Raw genomic sequence first — 19794 nt, forward strand, 5'->3', positions numbered from 1 at the left:
AATGGCAATAATATTTACTCCTTATCAGTAAATACTTCAAGTATAAATGGATTAAGTTCTCTATTTGAAAGACAGAGATGGGGAAAATGGATACAGAAAAACAGGATCCAATTATTATCTACAGGAGACTCACTTTAGGTTAAAAGACACTAATAGGTTGAAAGTGAAAGGATGGTAAAAAATATTTCATGCAAATAGTAACCAAAAGAGAGCTGAGGTGGCTATAGTCATATCAGATAAAATAGATTTTAAATCCAAAAAGGTCACAAGAGACAGAGAAGGACATTAATAAAAGGTTTAAAACAGAAAAAAATACAGCAAGTATAAATATTTACACACCTAATAATAAAAATATATGAAGCAAAAACATGACAGAATTGCAATAGGCAATCCTAGAGTAATAGTTTGAGAATTCAATACTCCACTTTCAATGATGGATAAAACAACCAGAGAAAAGATAAGAAATTAGAAGACTTGAACAACAAAATAAACCAACTAGCCCTAACAGACAGATACAGGACACTCTGCCCAATAACAACAGAATGCACATTATTCTGAAGTGCACATGGGAGGTTCTCTAGGATGGACCATCTGTTAGGCCATAAACATGTTTTAATAGATTAAAAAGTATAGATATCGCACAAAGTATCTCCTCTAACCACAATGGTATGAAGTCAGAAATCAATAACTGAGGAAACACCAGAAAATTCACAAACACGTGGAAATTAAACAATGCACTCTCACAAAACTAATGGATCAAAGAAGAAACCACAAAGAGTATTTGTATCTTGAGATAAATGAAAATAAAAACACAACATATCAAAACTTATGAGATGCAACAAAAAAGCAGGGCTAAGAGGGAAGCTCACAGCTGTAAATGTCTATATTATAAAAGATCTCAAATCAATAACTCAACTTTACATCTTAAGGAACTGGAAAACGAAGAGCAAACGAAACCCAAAGGCAGCAGAAATAAGATAGTAATAAAGATTAGAGCAGAGATTTTTAAAAAGTAGAGACAATAAGCAATAGAAAAAATCAATAAAGCAAATAATTTATTGGGAAAGAGAAACAAAATCGATAAGCTTCCATCTAGACTGACAAAAAAAAAAAGAGAAAAGATGCAAATGACTTAAATAAAAATAAAAATAAAAATCGACTGCCATTTCGTGGACGCTGGGTGAGTGAGAGCATTCATTGCTGGGGGTTGGGAGGGAGGAAAGCGGGAAGACCCAACGAAGTGTATGGATTTGGGCCTTGGCATTTCTTGCCCTAGGTCTCGAAATGCATTGTGATTCCTGTCCATTGGACTGTAAGGTTTGTGTAGGCAATCTTGGAAACAATGGCAACAAGACTGAATTGGAAAGGGCTTTTGGCTACTATGGACCATTCTGAAGTGTGTGGGTTGCTAGAAACCCTCCAGGCTTTGCTTTTGTTGAATTTCAAGATCCCCAAGATGCAGCTGATGCGATCCGAGAGCCAGATGGAAGAACTATGTGGCCGCTGTGTAACAGTGGAACTGTCGAATGGTGAAAAAAGAAGTAGAAATCGTGGCCCACCTCCCTCTCGGGGTCGTCGCCCTCGAGATGATTATTGCAGGAGGCGTCCTCCACCTCGTCGCAGATCTCCGAAGAGAAGCCTCTCTCGCTGTGGGAGCAGGTCCCTTTCTTAGGAGAAGAGAGATCGCTGTCTCCGGAGAGAAATCACAAGCCGTCGGGATCCTTCTCTAGCTCTTGGAGCCGATCTAGGTCAAATAAAAAAAATAGAAAAAGAACAGTTTGCAAGGTAAGTGGTGTACAGGAAATTACTTCATTTGACAGAAGTACGTACAGAAAATTCAAGTTTTGTTTGAGACTTCATAAGCTTGGTGCATTTTTAAGATGTTTTAGCTGTTCAAATTCGTCTCTTGAAACAGTGACACAAACGTATAATTCTCTATGGTTTGAAATGGATCATATGAGGCACGTAATACCAAGTATTGTTACTTTACAATGTCCCCTTAAGCAGAATTGAATTAATTGAATTTGCTTTGAACTTTAGTTACGCATAGACTGATAATAAAGCTCTAAACCTGCAAAATAATAATAAGAATGAAAATGGAGACATTACCACTGATTTTTCAGAAATAACATGGATTATAAGAGAATAGAAAAATAGATGAAAAAATGGACAACCTAGAGGAAATGAAGACATTTCTTGAAACATAGAAATTCTGTAGGTTTGACACAAGAAATAGAAAAGCTCAACAGTCTATAACAAAGTAATTGTAAACATAATTAAGAAAAAACTTACCCAAAAGTCCTGAATCAGATGGCTTCACAGGTGAATTCTACTAAACAAAGAAAATTAACACAAATTATTTCTCAAATAATTCAAAAAATTTAAGTTTTGGGGATAGCAAGGAAAACTTGCTATGCATTCTGTGAAACCAGCATTACCTTGCTGTTAAAGCCAGATGACATCACAAGGAAAGAAAATTGCAGACTAACATTGCTTATAAATATAGATGGAAAATCCTTAACAAATATTAGCAAGGCCAGGCGCGGTGGCTCACACCTGTAATCCCAGCACTTTGGGAGGCCGAGGCAGGCAGATCACCTGAGGTTGGGGTTTGTGACCAGCCTGGCCAACACGGTGAAATTCTGTCTCTACTAAAAATACAAAAATTAGCCTGGCGTGGTGGCATGTGCCTGTAATCCCAGCTACTCGGGAGGCTGAGGTGGGAAAATTGCTTGAACCCAGAAGGTGGAGGTTGCAGTGAGCTGAGATCACAGCACTGCACTCCAGCCTGGGTGACAGAGTGAGACTCTGGCTCAAAAAATAAAATAAAATAAAATAAATTAGCAATTTGACTCCATCAGTATACCATAAGGATTATTCACAATCGAATGCGATTTTACCATGGAATGCAAGGACGTTTCAATTTGAACAAAAGGAAAAGAATCACATTATCTAACACCCTTTCATAATAAAACCTCTCGGCTCTTTCATAATAAAAACTCTCGGCTCGGTGCAGCGGCTCACGCCAGTAATTCCAGCACTTTGGGTGGATCAACTGAGGTCAGGAGTTCAAGACCAGCCTGGCCAACATGGTGAAACCTCATCTCTACTAAATAACACAAAAATTAGCTGAGCGTGGTGGTGGGCACCTGTAGTCCCAGCTACTTGGAAGGCTGAGGCGGGGAGATGGTGTCACTGCACTCCAACCTCGGTGACAGAGTGAGACTCCATCTTAAAAAAAAAAAACAAAACTCTCAGCAAATTAGTAACATAGGGAAAATTTCTCAACATGATAGAGTGTGTTTCTGGAAAACTTACAGCTAACAGTATATTCAATGGTTAAAAAAAAAAAAAAAACTGAATGAGTTCCCCTTAAGACAAGGGACAAGAAAAAGATTCCCACTGCCATTTGACACTGAATTGAAAGTTCTAGCAAGACAAGAAAAGCAAATAGACTGGGTGTGGTGCTCACGCCTGTAATCCCAGCACTTTGGGAGACCAAGGTGGATAGATTCTTTGAGCCTGGGAGTTTGAGCCCAGCCTGAGCAACATAGTGGCACCCTGTCTCTACAGATAATACAAAAAACAAACTATCTTGGCGCGATGATCATGCCTGTAATCCCAGCACTTTGAGAGGCCGAGGCAGGCAGATCACCTGAGATCAGGAGTTCAAGACCAGCCTGGCCAATAAGGCGAAACCCTGTCTCTACAAAAAATGCAAAAATTAGCCCGCCGTGATGTTAGGTGCCCGTAATCCCAGCTACTCTGGAGGCTGAGGTGGGAGAATCGGTTGATCCTGGGAGGTGGAGGTTGCAGCAAGCTGAGATCATGCCATTACACTCCAGCCAAGGCAACCGAGTCAGACTCCATCTAAAAAAATAAAATTAAATTAAAAAGTCATCCAAATCTAAAGGAATAGGTGAAACTATTTCTATGTATAGATGACATAATCCTTTATATACAAAACCCCAAAGAATTCGCAAGAAAACTCAGAGTTAATGAATGAATTCAGCAAAGTTGCAGTGTACAAAATCAACACACAAAAACAAATTGTTTTCTATACACCAGAAGGAAATTAAGTAAAAAATTCCATTTACAATAGCATCTAAAATAATTAAATGCTTAGAAATAAATTTAACTGAAGAGGTGAAAGATTAATACACTGAAAACTATAAAAGATAAAAAATACAAAAAAATTAAAAAGATCAAAGTAACTGAAAATACATTCTGTGCTTGTGGATAGGAAGACATACCACTGTTAAGATGTCAATACTACTGAAAATAATCAGCAAATTCTATACAATCTCCTCTAAAATTCCAACAGCCTTTTTTTTCCACAAATGGGGAAGCTGATCCTCAAATTTACATAGAATTGAAAGTGACCCTGAATAACCAAAACGATCTTGATAAGGAAGAATAGAGTTGGAAGACCCACACTTTCTGATTTCAAAACTTACTACAAAGCTACAGTAATTAAAACGGAATGGCACTGGCATAAGGACAGACATATCCAATGAAATAGAATCGAGAGTCAGAAAAAGGTCTCATATATATGGTGAATAGATTCTTTCTTTTTTTTATTTTTAATTGACACATAATTGCATATATTTATGAGGCACAGTGTGATATTTTGATACATATATACAAAGTGTGATGCTCAAATCAGGGTAATTATCATATCCATCACCTCAAACATTTATAATTTCTTTGTGGTAGGAACATTCAAACTCCTCTGTTCCAGCTATTAAAAATATATAATAAATTATTGTTAACTATAGTCACCCTACAATGCTATAGAGCATTAGAACTTTTTCTTCCTATCCAGCTGTAATTTTTTGTCCATTAGCTAACCTCCCCCAATTCTCCCCACCTCCCTGCCTTTCCCAGCCTTTAATAACCACTACTCTACTCTTTGCTTCTATGAGCTCAACTTTTTATTCTTCCACATATAAGTGAGAACATGTGGTATTTATTTTTCTGTGCCTGGCTTATTTCAGTAAACATAAAATCCTCTAAGTTCATTCATGTTGCTGTAAATGACAGAATTTTATTTTTTAAGGCTGAATAGTATTTCATTGTGGTTATAGACCACATTTTATTTATCCATTAATTTGTTGGTGAGCACTTAGGTTGATATCATATCTTGGCCATCATGAATAGTGCTGCAATAAACACAGGAATGCAGATCTCTCTCTCTCACTCTCTCTTTTTTTTTTTTTTTGTAGCCATGTGTTAGTCACTTTAATAGAAAATGTAATCAAAACCTGATTACAAGAGTTCAGAGAAAAACCAGTGAGTTTCAATTTTACTACAATTTTTTAAATCTGGGACTATTTTTTGTTTTTGTTTTGTTTTGTTTCGTTTTGTAACTTAAATGCTAACTTCAGGCCAGGGATTTTTTCACAACCAAACTAAAAATTACTTACTCCATGGGAACATCAATGCAACAAACAAGTAAAACTTGTAAACTCAAGCCACAAATTTATAGTTAATAATCATGGTAAGGGACATTGCCTTCTGTGAAGGCAGAGAAGAAATACACAGGCAATTCTGCTTCAAATAAATCTGCATAGGAATGGAAAATGCTCGAGCCTTTAACACAAGTGAAATTGCAAAGCCTCAACATGTTCAACTCAATCCACAGAGCACCAAATGTTAAATTGGAGCCAAAGTAGGATTGAACATTGAATTTCCAGCTATGCCACTCGCAGAGCACAATTTCAGGTGTGGAAACCATCTGTAGGCAAGCACTTTTAAAAACATGAACTTCATACACCGTAAATTCTAAAACACACACTTTTGCATTATTGTTTGAATTTCAGAAGGGCCCTACAGGGCACCAGCGTCTTTCAAAGTCACTCACAGCAAAAACTGTCTTTTTTCCCAGCCTTGGTAGCCCCTTTCGGCATTTCTCTAGCCTCTGCACACACAGCGCCACACCACTGTTTGTAGAATGACTTCTGACATTAAATCCAGTCATGACCTAAGTCGCATGAGGCAACTATTTCCCGGGCACCTTCCATCTCTTTGGCATGGGAGGCCTCCCAGTCCCTTCTTCAGGCCCCACACAGGAGGCCACACCTGGAAACACTATTCCTCCAGCTCCCTCTGCTGGAGACCAAAGTGACAGATTGTTGCAAAGACTTGTAGAAACAGATTACTTACACATTCATTTTTGTACGCATTTAGTTAATTTAGAACCTGGGACTTCTACAATCAATTCCCCAAACCCCTTTACGGAGAGTGATGGACTTTGCAGCAACGCTGAAGGAGCACAGTTTCTCTCTCTAGGAAGAAGGGGATTAGTAGACGTAATTGTGTGCATCAAGAGAAATTTGTAATAAAAAAATCAAAGTAAGATGAATGGCCCAGAAACGCACATTTTATTGACACTGTCATTTTCCCAGGCAGAGAATCTTAGAAAGATGTCACGTTTTCTTTTCTTTCTTTCTTTTTTTTTTTTTTTTTTTTGAGACGGAGTCTTCAGTGGTGCAATCTCGACTCACTGCAACCTCCGCCTCCCAAGTTCAAGCAATTCTCCTGCCTCAGCCTCCCAAGTAGCTGGGATTACAGGCACCTGACACCCTGCCTGGCTAATTTTTGTATTTTTAGTAAAGACGGGGTTTTACCCTGTTGGCCAGGCTGGTCTCAAACTCCTGACCTCATGATCCACGCACCTCAGCCTCCCAGATGTATGGGGATCTTTCCCCGCAACCAAATAGCAGACACCAGCTGAATGTCCTCCAATTCCGTTCTAACACTATTTACGTGGAGATAGTGCCAGATCCCACAGGTTAAGGACTCAGTGCTGGGATTACAGGTGTGAGCCACCTCACCTGGCTACGTTTTCTTTTAACGAATGAGAGGAGCCCACTTGTATCCCTGAATCATTCTTTGGAAGAAGCAACAGAAACAATTGACAGTCACATTTTTTAAAATAAACAGTCACTTCCTTCAGTCCACACCTCCACGCCCTCATCTGCCTGCCCAATGTCTGTCAGTTCCGTAAAGTCACCCTCTCCTTCTACTCTAGTATTACCACAAGAATTGAAATTTTCAAGCAGAAAAAAATAAAAAATAAAAAAAAGTCATGTTACAAATAAGTGAGTGGCGGCCCAAGGGAAGCCCTTTGACTATGATTTCCAATTCTCTGTTCAGTCCGCACTGTGGAGACACAACGGTAAACCACCAATTGGGTTCCCAAGTTTTATTCAAGAGCTCATACAAAATATTCCAGATAAATGAAATTTAATCCCTGTCTTCCTCCTCTTCTTCGTCCTGGTTAATTTGGAAGTGACATAATTTGTAACTCTCTTTACTGTTAGCAGCTATGCACAACCAATCATGAAGATGATTCTTCTTCAAACATTTTTTGGTGAGGTATTTCAAATACCTTTTGGAAAAAGGCACCTCGGATGTCACGGTGATCTTGCTCTTGCTCCTTTCGACGGTCACCACCCCTCCACCAAGGTTCCCAGCTTTTCAGTTCACTTTGATCCTTTCTTGCAAAAACTGCTCAAAATTGGCAGCATCCACGATTCCATCTTCTACGGGGTGGGTGCAACCAAGAGTGAACTTCAGAACCTGCTTTTTTTGCCCCCCTTCACCACAGCTTTCTCATGGGCACCATGGCAGTAGTGGAGGCAGAAAGCCAGATATCTCTTTAACATATTGATTTTCTTTCCTTTGGATGTATTTTTTTTTTTTTTTTTTTTTTTTTTTTTTTTTTTTTTTTTTTTTTTTGAGACGGAGTCTTGCTCTGCCACCCAGGCTGGAGTGCAGTGGCCGGATCTCAGCTCACTGCAAGCTCCGCCTCCCGGGTTTACGCCATTCTCCTGCCTCAGCCTCCCGAGTAGCTGGGACTACAGGCGCCTGCCTAGTCGCCCGGCTAGTTTTTTGTATTTTTAAGTAGAGACAGGGTTTCACCGTATTAGCCAGGATGGTCTCGATCTCCTGACCTCGTGATCCGCCTGTCTCGGCCTCCCAAAGTGCTGGGATTACAGGCTTGAGCCACCGCGCCCGGCTTCCTTTGGATGTATATCCAGTAGTGGGATTGCTGGATCATATGGTAGCTTAATTTTTAGTTTTTTGAGGAACCTCCATACTGTTTTCCATAGTGGCTGTACTAATTTACATATCCACCAACAGTGTGTAAGAATTCCCTTTAATCTGCATCCTCTCCAGTATTTGTTATTTTCTGTCTTTTTGATAATAGCTGTTCTGATTGGGATAAAATGAAATCTCATTGCAGTTTAGATTTGCATTTCCCTGATGGTTAATGATATTGAGCATTTTTTCTTACACTTGTTGGCCATTTGTAGATCTTTTGAAAAATGCCTACTTAGATCATCTGCTCATTTAAAAAAAAAGGGTTATTTGTTGTTGTGTTTTATTTGCGACTGAGTTATTTGAGTTCTTTATTTATTCTGGATATTAATCCCTTGTCAAATAAGTAGTTTGTAAATAGTTCCTCCCATTGTGCAAGTTGACTCTTTACTCTGTTGATTGTTTCCTTTGCTGTGCAGAAGCTTTTTAGTTTGATATAATCCCATTTGTCTATTTTCGTTTTGTTGCCTGTGCTTTTGTGGTCTCATCCAGAAAATCTTTGCCTAGATCAATGACCTAAGCATTTTCCTTAGGTTTTCTTCTGGTAGTTTTACAGTTTTGGGTCTTGCATTTAAGTCTGTAATCCATTTTGAGTTTGTGTTTGTATATGGTGAGAGATAGGTGTCTAGTTTTATTCTTCTGCATATGGATAACCAGTTTTCTCAGTACCACTTATTGAAGAGGCTGTCCTCTCGCCAGTGTATATTCTTGATGTCTTTGTTGAAAGTCAGTTGGCTGTAGATACATGTATTTATTTCTGGGTTCTCTATTCTGTTTCAGTAGTCTATGTATCTGTTTTTATGCCAGTACTGTGCTTTTCGGGTTATTATTTTGTACTATATTTTGAGGTCAGGTAGTGTGATGCCTCCAGCTTTGTTCTTTTTATCAGATTTGCTTTGGCTAGTCCGAGTCTTTTGTGGTCCCATATAAATTTTAGGATTGTTTTTATTTCTGCAAAGAATATCATTGATATTTTGATAGAGATTGCACTTAATCTGTAGATCATTTGGAATAGTGTGGTCATTTTAAAAATATTAATTCTTCCAACCCATGAACATGGCATATCTTTCCATTTCTAGGTCCTCTTCAATGTTTTTCGTCAATCTTTTATTGTTTTCATGGTAAGAGTCTTTCACCTCCTTGGTTAAATTTATTCCTAGGCTTTTTTTTTTTTTTCTTGGTAGCCTTTTAAAATAAGATTGCTTTGTTGATTTCTTTTTCAGAAAGTTTGTTATTGGTGTAAAGAAATGTTACTGATTTTTGTATGTTGATTTTATATTCTCAACTTTACTGAATTTGTTGATCAGTTCTAAGACTTTTTGGTTGTCTTAGAACTGTAGGCCCCAAATCCTACCATGACTGTGTCTCTTTTTCCTAGGTACATCTTCGACCTTGGCAAAATAAACTTCTAAATTGATTGAGAGCTGTCTCAGACACTTTTTTGGTGTATGCTTGCTTTGTGAAATGAATTTGGAATTCCTTCCCTTTCAATTTTTTGGAAGAGTTTGAGAAGAATCGGAGTGAGTTCTTTAAAAGTTTGGTAGAATTCAGCAGTGAAAGTTTCTCTTCATATGTCTGGGGAAACATCTCTCCTCAAACCATATTTTCCTCTACTCTCCCATCTCAACAATCATCTACACAGAAGAAAACTTTTATGACCAGATGTATGGGGATCTTTCCCCCAAACCAAGCAGCAGACACCAGCTGAATGTCCTCCAATTCCGTTCTAACACTATTTACGTGGAGTAGTGCCAGATCCCACAGGTTAAGGACTCAGTCCCCAAGCCTATTCTCTCCTTCCCCTCACCCACTGGTCCCAAGTCCAGGCCTCTGGAACTTCTGACTGATTGCCTTCAAGTTGGGGTTCCCACAACACCCTCTTTGGGTTCAATTAACTTGTTAGAGTGCTCCCAGAACTCAGAGAAACACTTACTTACATTTACTGGTGTACTAAGAAGTATATTTTAAAGGATACAGATAAACAACCAGATGAAGAGATATATAGGATGAGTTCTGCAAGGGTCCCAAAGGCAGGAGCTTCTGATCCTGTGGAGTGGGAGTGCGCCACCCTCCCAGCATGTGGGCGAGTTTTTCTTCACCTTCCTGTCGGCCTCCATGTGTTCGGCTATCGGGAAGCTCACTGAACCCTGTCCTCTTGGATTTTTATGGAAGCTTCATGGCAGCAGCATTCTTCCCCCAGAGGTATAGGGTGAGACCCTCTCAAGACTCACAGTCAGAAAGGCAGGGGAACATTAGAGTGAAAGGAGGGCAGGACAACGTCAGAGGCCTGTCCCTGAGGCCTAACGCCCCCAACATTATAACAAAAAACTGCATCAAGGGCTATGGGAATTAAGATGCAGAAACTGTGGATGAAAACCAAACAGGGACCATTTGACTTCCTCTTTTCCAACTTGGATGCATTGATTTCCTTCTCTTGTCTAATTGCTCTGGCTAAGACTTACGGTGCTATCTGAGTAAGAGTGGTGAAAGTGGGCATCCTTGTCTTGTTCCGGTTCTTAGAGAAGAGGTTTTCAACTTTCTCCTGTTCAGTATGACATTGGCTGTGGGTTTGTCATCTATGGCTTTTATTATGTTGAGGTATGTTTCTTCTGTACCTAACTTGTTGAGAGTTTTTATCATGAAGGTATATTGAATTTTATCTTAACATGCTTTTTCTGCATATATTGAATATTGAGTTACCTTTTTTTGGTTAGTTTGTTTTTTTGAGTCAGAGTCTGGCTCTGTCATCCAGGCTGGAGTGCAGCAGTGAAATCTCGGCTCACTGCAACCTCTGCCTCCAGGCTTAAGTGATCCTCCCTCCTCAGCCTCCCAAATAGCTGAGACTACAGGCGTGCACCACCACACCAGGCCAATTCTTGTAATTTTTTTTAGAAACGGGTTTTTACCCTGTTGCCCAGGCTGGTCTCCAACTCTTGAGCTCAAGCAATCCACCTGCCTTGGCCTCCCAAAGTGCTGGGATTACAGGCGTGAGCCACCGTGCCTGGCCAAGTTATCGTTTTTGTTATGTTATGGTTTCTATTGATGTGATGTGTCACATTTATTGACTGGTGTGTCTTGAACTATTCTGGCATCCATAGAATAAATCCCTGTAGGCCACGGCGTATAATCTTTTTGATGTTCTTTTGGATTTGATATGCTAGTATTTTATTGAGGGTTGCCTGCACTTTTCTTTTTCACTGTGTCTTTTTCTGGTTTTGGTGTCAGGGTAATGCTGGTGTGACAAGAAAATAAAACCTTGAGACCTCAAACTTACTACGCCAAAGGGAAAAGTGAAGCTTGGAAACTGAGTCAAGCAAGAAACTGCCTTTCTTCTTGTTCTTAAAGTGACAGCGGCAAGATAGAAGGCCATGCATCTCCTCAGTTGGCCTCCCTCACCCTGATGATGTAAATTAACAGCTTATCTTTATGAGTATAAGATAAGGCAAGGCTAGAAATCATCCCTCTACCTACTCTGAGATAAATGCATATTTGACTTCTTTCTCTATGTTTACTTTATCTTATGTAAAATGAAGATTTACTGAGCACAAGACAAATACATAATCAACTGTCCCTTTATTCCCCCCTTTTATGTGCAACATGTGGATTCAGTGAGTGCTAGTCAAAGCCTCATAAGAATGTGACCACTTACTTCACTACATATCCACCCTCTTCTTTTTCTTTCGTCTTTCTCCTCCTGCTCACTTTTTCAACTTTAAATATTGAAGCCCTCAGAACCCACTTTGGAAAAAGTGTAGGCCCCAAATTCTACTGTGACTTGTGTCTCTTTTTCCTGGGTATATCCTCGACTTTGGCAAAAATAAACTTCTAAATTGATTGAGGCCTGTCTCAGACACTTTTTTGATTTGCACTGCCTTTGTGAAATGAATTTGGAATTCCCTGTCTTTCAATTTTTGGAAGAGTTGAAGAAGAAGAATTGGAGTGAGTTCTTTAAAAGTTTGGTAGAATTCAGCAGTGAAACCATCTGGTCCTGCGCTTTTCTTTTTGTGAGACTTTTATTTATTACCGATTTAATCTCATTGCCCCTTATTTGTCTGGTCATACTTTTATTTCTTTTGGTTTAATTCTGGTGGGTTGTATGTGTCTAGAAATATATCCATTTCTTTTAGGTTTTTCAATTTCTCGGCATATAGTTCTTCGTAATCTCTAATGATTCATTGTATTTCTGTGGTATCAGTTGTAATGTCTCCCTTTTCACCTCTGATTTAATTTATCTGGGTTTTCTGTCTCTTTTTAAAATTAGTATAGCTAGTGGTTTGGCAATTTAGTTTATGTTTTCAAAAAAACAATTTTTCATTTTATCAATTTTTTTTTAGACAGAGTTTTGCTCTTGTTGCCCAGACTGGCGCGATCTCAGCTCACTGCAAACTTTGCCTCCTGGGTTCAAACGATTCTGCCTCAGCCTCCCAAGTAGCTGGGATTACAGGTATGCACCACCATGCCGGGCTAATTTTGTATTTTTAGTAGAGATGGGGTTTCTCCATGTTGATCAGGCTGGTCTCCAACTCCTGACCTCAGGTGATCCGCCTGCCTCAGCCTCCCGAGTGCTGGGATTACAGGTGTGAGCCACTGCACCTGACCTTACTGATCTTTTATATATATTTCAGTCTCTATTTTGTTTGTTTTTGCTCTGATCTTTATTATTTCTTTCCTTCTACTGATTTAGTTCATTCTATCTTTTCTAGTTCCTTGAAGTACATTAGTAGGCTGTTTATTTAAAATCTTTCTATTTTTTTTTTTTTGTTTTTTGATATTGGCATTTATTGGTATAAACTTTCCTCTTAGTACTGCTTTTGCTTTATCCCATAGCTTTTAGTATATTGTGTTTCTTTTTTTTTTGAGACGGAGTCTTGCTCTGTCGCCCAGGCTAGAGTGCAGTGGCCGGATCTCAGCTCACTGCAAACTCCGCCTCCCGGGTTCACGCCATTCTCCTGCCTCAGCCTCCCGAGTGGCTGGGACTACAGACGCCCGCCACTTCGCCCAGCTAGTTTTTTGTATTTTTTAGTAGAGACGGGGTTTCACGGTGTTCGCCAGGATGGTCTCGATTTCCTGACCTCGTGATCCGCCCGTCTGGGCCTCCCAAAGTGCTGGGATTACAGGCTTGAGCCACCGCACCCGGCCGTTATATTGTGTTTCTTTTTTTTTTCTTTTTCTTTTTTTTTTTTTTTTTTTTTTAGATGGAGTCTGTCCCTGTTGCCACGCTGGAGTGCAGTGGCACAATCTCTGCTCACTGCAATCTCTGCCTCCCGGGTTCAAGCAGTTCTCCTTCCTCAGCCCCCCAAGTAGCTGGGATTACAGTTACGCACCACCACACACAGCTAATTTTTTTGTATTTTTAGTAGAGACAGGGTTTTACCATGTTGCATGGTCTCGATCTCCTGACCTCGTGATCTGCCTGCCTGGGCCTCCTGAAGTGCTGGGATTACAGGTGTGAGCCACCACCGGTATGTTGTGTTTCTAATTTCATTTGTTTCAAGAAATTTTTAAATTTTCTTCTTAATTCATTGACCCAGTGGTCCTTCAGAATCATGTTGTTTAATTTCCATGTATTTGTACAGTTTCCAAAGTTCCTCTTGTTATTGATTTATAGTTTTATTTCACTGTGATCAGAAAATATACTTGATATAGTTTCAATTAAAAAAAAATTGCTGAGACTTGTTTTGTGTCTGCACATATGGTCTATCCTGAAGAATAGTCCGTGTGCTGATGAGAAGAATGTGTGTTCTACAGCTGTTGGATGAAATGTTCTGTGTCTGTTAGGTGTATTTGGTCTAAAGTGCAGTTTAAATCTGATGTTTCTGTGTTGATTTACTGTCTAGATGATCTGTCCAGTACTGAGAGTGTTGTGTTGAAGTCCTCTACTATTATTATACTGGGATCTATCTCTCTCTTTAGATCTAATAATATTTGCTTTATATATCTGGTTTCTCCAGTGTTGGGTGCAAATATATTTATAATTGTTATATCCTTTTGCTGAATTGTGCCCTTTATCATTATGTAATGATCTTCTTTGACTCTTTTTATAGTTTTTAAATTAAAGTCTACATTATCTAATTATACCTACCCATGTTTCTTATAGGATTTTGTTTTCCTGGAATATCTTTTTCCATCTCTTTACTTTCAGTCTGTGTGTGTGTCTTAAAAAAAAAAAAAAAAAAAAAAAAAAAAAAATTCACTCACTCTTATAATCCCAGGACTTTGGAAGGCTGAGGCGGGCAAATCACAAGGTCAGGAGTTTGAGACCAGCCTGGCCAACACAGTGAAACCCTGTGTCTACTAAAAATACAAAATATTAGCTGGGCATCATGGCAGGCACCTGTAATCCCAGCTACTCGGGAGGCTGAGACAGGAGAATTGCTTGAATCCGGGAGGCAGAGGTTGCAGTGAGCTGAGATCGCATCATTGCACTCCAGCCCTGGTGACAGTGCAAGACTCTGTCTCAAAAATAAAATAAAATATTAAAAAAAAGTTTTTGTGGGTACATAGTAGGTGTATATGTTCATGGTTTACACGAGACCATGGCATAGGAATCCATCCCCTCAAGCATTTATCCTTTGTGTTACAAACAATCCAATTACATCTCTTTTAGTTATGTTAACACGTACAGTTTAGGTATAATTGACTACAGTTCCCCTGCTGTGCCATCAAATAGTAGGTCTTATTCATTTGTTCTAACATTTTTTAGTATCCACTAACCATGCCTACCTCCCCTCTGCCCACCCACTTCCCTTCCTGGGTTCTGGGAACAGTCCTTGTATTCTCTATCTTCATGAGTTCAATTGTTTTGATTTTTAGATCCCACAATTAAGTGAGAACACACAATGTTTGTCTTTCTCTGCCTGGCTTATTTCACTTAACATAATGACCTCCAGTTGCATGAACATCAAATCATAGAATCTTATTTTTCTTTTTTCTTTTTCTTTTTTTTTTTTTGAGATGGACTCTCACTGTGTTACCCAGGCTGGAATGCAGTGGTGTGATCTCAGCTCACTGCAACCTCCTCCTCCCAGGTTCAAGCAATTCTCCAGCCTCAACCTCCCAAGTAGCTGGGACTACAGGCATGCACCACCGCATTTAGCTAATTTTTGTATTTTTAGTAGAGACGAGGTTTCACCATGTTGGCCAAGCTGGTCTTGAACTCCTGACCTCAGGTGATCCACCTGCTTCAGCCTCATGCTGGGATTACAGGCATGAGCCACTGGACCTGGTCAGAATCTTATTTTATTTTATTTTTTGAGACAGAGTTTTGCTTTTGTTGCCCAGGCTGGAGTTCAGTGGCACTATCTTGGTTCACTGCAACCTCTGCCTTCTGGTTTCAATCGATTCTCCCACCTCAGCCTCACGAGTAGCTGGGACCACAGGTGCCTGCCACCATGCCCAGGTAATTTTTGTATTTCTAGTGAGACAGGGTTTTACCATATCAGCCAGGCTGGTCTCGAACTCCTGACCTCATGATCCACCTTCCTCAGCCTCCCAAACTGCTGAGATTACAGGCGTGAGCCACCATGCCTGGCCCAGAATCTTATTTTTTTTTTTTTTAATTGCTGTGTAGGCTGGGTGCAGTGGCTCATGCCTGTAATCCCAGCACTTTGGGAGGCCGAGGCAGGTGGATCATTTGTGGTCAGGAGTTTGAGACCAGCCTGACCAACATGGCAGAACTCTGTTTCCACTAAAAGTTCAAAAAAAAAAAAAAAAAAAAAATGAGCTGGATGTGGTGACTCATGCCAGTAATCTCAGCTACTGGGGAGGCTGAAGAATGAGAATCGCTTGAACTCAAGAAGTGGAGGTTGCAGTGAGTCCAGACCACGCCACTGCATTTCAGCCTGGGTGACAAAGCGAGAATCCGTCTCAAAAAAACCATTATGTTTAAGTACCACATTTTCTTTGTGCTTTCATCTGCTGATGGAAACCTAGGTTGGTCCCAAACTTGGCTACTATGAACAGTGCTGCAATAAACATGGGCGTACAGCTATCTCTTTCATATACTGATTTCCTTTCTTTGGGGTATATACCCAGCAGTGGGATTGCTGGATAATATGGTAACTCTCTTTTTAGTTTTATGGGGAAGATCCAAACTATTCTCCATATTCTCCATAGTGGTTGTACTAATTTACATTCCCACCAACAAAGTATGAGAGTTCCTTTTTCTCCACATACTTGCCAGCATTTGTTATTGCCTGACTTTTGGATAAAAGCCATTTTAACTATGGCGAGATGATATCTCATTATAGTTTTGGTTTGTATTTCTCTGATGACCAGTGATGTTGAGCACCTTTTGATATGCCTGTTTGCCATATATGTCTTCTTTTGAGAAATGTCTATTCAGATCTTTTGACTGTTATTATTTGGATTATTAGATTTTTTCCTGTAGAGTTGTTTGAGCTCCTCATATATTCCGATTATTAATCCCTTGTCAGATGGGTAGTTTGAATATATTTTCTTCATTCTGTTGGTTGTCTCTTAAGTTTGTTGATTATTTCCTTTGCTGTGTAGAAGCTTTTTAACTTGATGTGATCCCACTTCTCCATTTTTGCTCTGATTGCCTGCGCTTGTGGCATATTACTCAAGACATTTTTGAGTAACGTCCAATGTCCTGAAGAGTTTACCCAGTGTTTCCTTCCAGTAGTTTCATAGTTTAAGGTCTTAAATTTAAGTCTTTAATCTAATTAAAGACTTAATCTAATTAAAGAATTTTAAAGAGTAATCTAATTAAAGAATTTTGATTTGATTTTCCTATAAAGTGAGAGACAGGGATCAAGTTTCATTCTTCTGCATATAGATATCCAGCTTTTCCAGCGCCATTTATTAAAGAAACTGTCTTTTCCCCAATGTCTGTTCTTGACACTTCTGTCAAAAATGAGTTCACTGTAGGCATGTAGATTTGTTTCTGGGTTTTCTGTGCTGTTCCATCGGTCTGTGTGTGTGTTTTTATCCAGTACTATGCTATTTTGGTTACTATAGCTCTGTACAGGTAATGTAATTCCTCTAGTTTTGTTCTTTTTGCTTAGGATAGCTTTGACAATTCTGGATCTTTTGTGATTTCATATAAATTTTAGGATTGTTTTTTCTATTTCTGTGAAGAATGTCTTTGGTATTTTGATAGGGATTGCATTGAACTTGTAGATTGCTCTGGGTAGTATGGACATTTTAACAATATTGCTTTTTTTAATCCATAAATGTGGAATATCTTTCCATTTTTTTTTTTGTGTCCTCTTCAATTTATTGAACGAGTTTTCATTGTAGAGATCACTTCTTTGGTTAATTCCTAGGCATTTAATTTTATATGTGGCTATTGTAAAGTGGGATTACTTTTTTATTTCTTTTTCAAATTGTTTACTGCTGGCATATAGAAATGCTATTGATTTTTGTATGTTGATTTTGTATCCTGCAAATGTATTGAATTTGTTTGTCAGTTCTAATAGATTTTTGGTGGAGTCTTTAGATTTTTCCAAATATGAGATCATGTCACCTTCAAACAAGGACAATTTGACTTCTTCCTTTTCAATTTTGATGTCCTTTATCTCTTTTTCTTGTTTGATTGCTCTAGCTAAGACTTCCAACATGATGCTGAATAACAGTGGTAAAACTGGGCATCCTTGTCATCTTCCAGACTTAAGAGGAAAGGCTTTTAGTTTTTCCTTATACAGTACAATGCTGTGAGTCTGTCATATATGGCTTTTATTACCTTGAAGTATGTTCCTTCTATACCCAGTTTTTTGAGGGTTTTTACCATGAAGTGATGTTGAACTTTATCAAAAAAATTTTTTCAGCATCAATTGAAATGATCATGTGGTTTTTGTCCTTCATTCTGTTGACATGATGTGTTACATTAATTGATTTACATACGTCATACCATCCTTGCATCCCTGGGATGAATCTCACTTTGGTCATAATGAATGATTTTTTTTTTTTTTTTTTTTGGAGGAAGAGTCTCTCTCTGTCACTTAGGCTGGAGTGCAGTGTTGCAATCGTGGCTCACTGCAACCTCTGCCTTGTGAGTTCAAATGATTCTCCTGCTTGAGCCTCCAGAGTAGCTGGGATTATAGGCACCCACTGTCATGCCTGGCTAATTTTTGTATTTTTAGGAGAGATGGAGTTTCACCATGTTGGCCAGGCTGGTCTCGAGCTTCTGACCTCAGGTGATCCTCCCACCTTGGCCTCCCAACGTGCTGGGATTACAGGCATGAGCCACCACGCCTGGCTGATGAATGATCTTTTTAATGTATTGTAGAATGCTGTTGGCTAGTATCCTGTTGAGGATTTTTGCACCAATATCCATAAGAGATATTGGCCTGTAGTTGCTTTTTTTTGATGTGTCTATGTCTAGTTTTGGTACCAGGGTAATATTGGCCTCAAAGACTGAGTTTGGAAGTATTCCCTCTTCCTCTATTTTTTGTAGTAGTTGAGTAGGATTAGTATTAATTCTTCTTTAAATTTTTGGTAGAATTCAGCAGTTAAGCCATTAAGTCCCAGGCTTTTCTTTACTGAGATACTTATTATGGCTTTGCACTTGTTACTTATTATTGATCTGTTCAGGTTTTGGGTTTCTTTATGGTTCAATATCAGTAAGTTGTATGTGTCTAGGAATTTATCTGTTTCTTCTAGATTTTCCAATTTATTGGCATGTAGTTGCTTATAGTAGCCACTAATGATCCTTTGAATTTCAGGCTTATTTTTCATCTCTCATTTTATTTATGTGTGTTTTCTCTTTTTTTTCTCAGTCTGGCTAAAGGTTTGTTAATTTTACTTATCTTTACAAAAAACAACTTTTTGTTTCATTGATTTTTTGTAATGTTTCCTTTTGGTGTTTTTGTCTGTTTGTTTTCGAGATGGAGTTTCACTCTTGTTGCCCAGGCTGGAGTGCAATGGCGCGATCTCAGCTCACTGCAACCTCCCTCTCCCGAGTTCAAGTAATGCTCCTGCCTCAGCCTCCTGAGTAGCTGGGATTACAGGCATGTGCCGCCATGCCCAGCTAATTTTGTATTTTTAGTAGAGATGGGTTTATCTATGTTAGTCAAGCTGGTCTCGAACTCCTAACCTCAGGTGATCCACCTGCCTCGGCCTCTCAAAGTGCTGGGATTACAGGCGTGAGCCACCATGCCCGGGCTTGTGCTGTTTTCTTCATTTCAAATTCATTTATTTCTGCTCTGATCTTTATTATTTCTTTTCTTCTACTAATTTTGGGATCAGTTTTCTCTTTCATTCTATAAGATGTATCATTAGGTTATTTATTTGAAGTTTTTCTTAGTTTTCGAAGTAGGCATTTATAGCTATAAATTCCCTCTTATAACTGCTTTCACTGTAGGTTTTGGTATGTTGTATTTTCATTATTACTTGTTTCAGAAAATTTTTTTTTCATTTCCTTCTTGGTTTCTTCACTGATCCACTGGTCTTTCAGGGGTGTATTTTTAAATTTCCATGTGCTTGTATAGTTTTGCAAAATTCCTCTTGTTATTGTTTCCTTTCATTGTGGTCAGAGAAGATGCTTGGTATTATTTCACTTTTTTGAATGTTTTAAGGCTCGTTTTGTGACCTAAAATATGATCTATCCTTGAGAATGATCCATGTGCTGAGGAGAAAAATGTGTGTTCTGCTGCCATTAGGTGACATGTTCTGTAAATATCTATTAGGTCCATTTTTCTGTAGGGCAGATTAAGTTTGATGTTTCTT

General features: G+C 38.9%; 1 pseudogene; it reads left to right on the forward strand.

Annotated features, from left to right (window-relative positions):
• Positions 1–1284: 1284 nt before the first annotated feature.
• LOC104660592 lies at positions 1285–7051 on the forward strand (annotated as a pseudogene).
• Positions 7052–19794: the final 12743 nt, after the last annotated feature.

Source organism: Rhinopithecus roxellana, chromosome 17 (genome assembly GCF_007565055.1).
Source record: "Rhinopithecus roxellana isolate Shanxi Qingling chromosome 17, ASM756505v1, whole genome shotgun sequence".
In the NCBI taxonomy this organism is placed as follows: Eukaryota; Metazoa; Chordata; class Mammalia; order Primates; family Cercopithecidae; genus Rhinopithecus; species Rhinopithecus roxellana.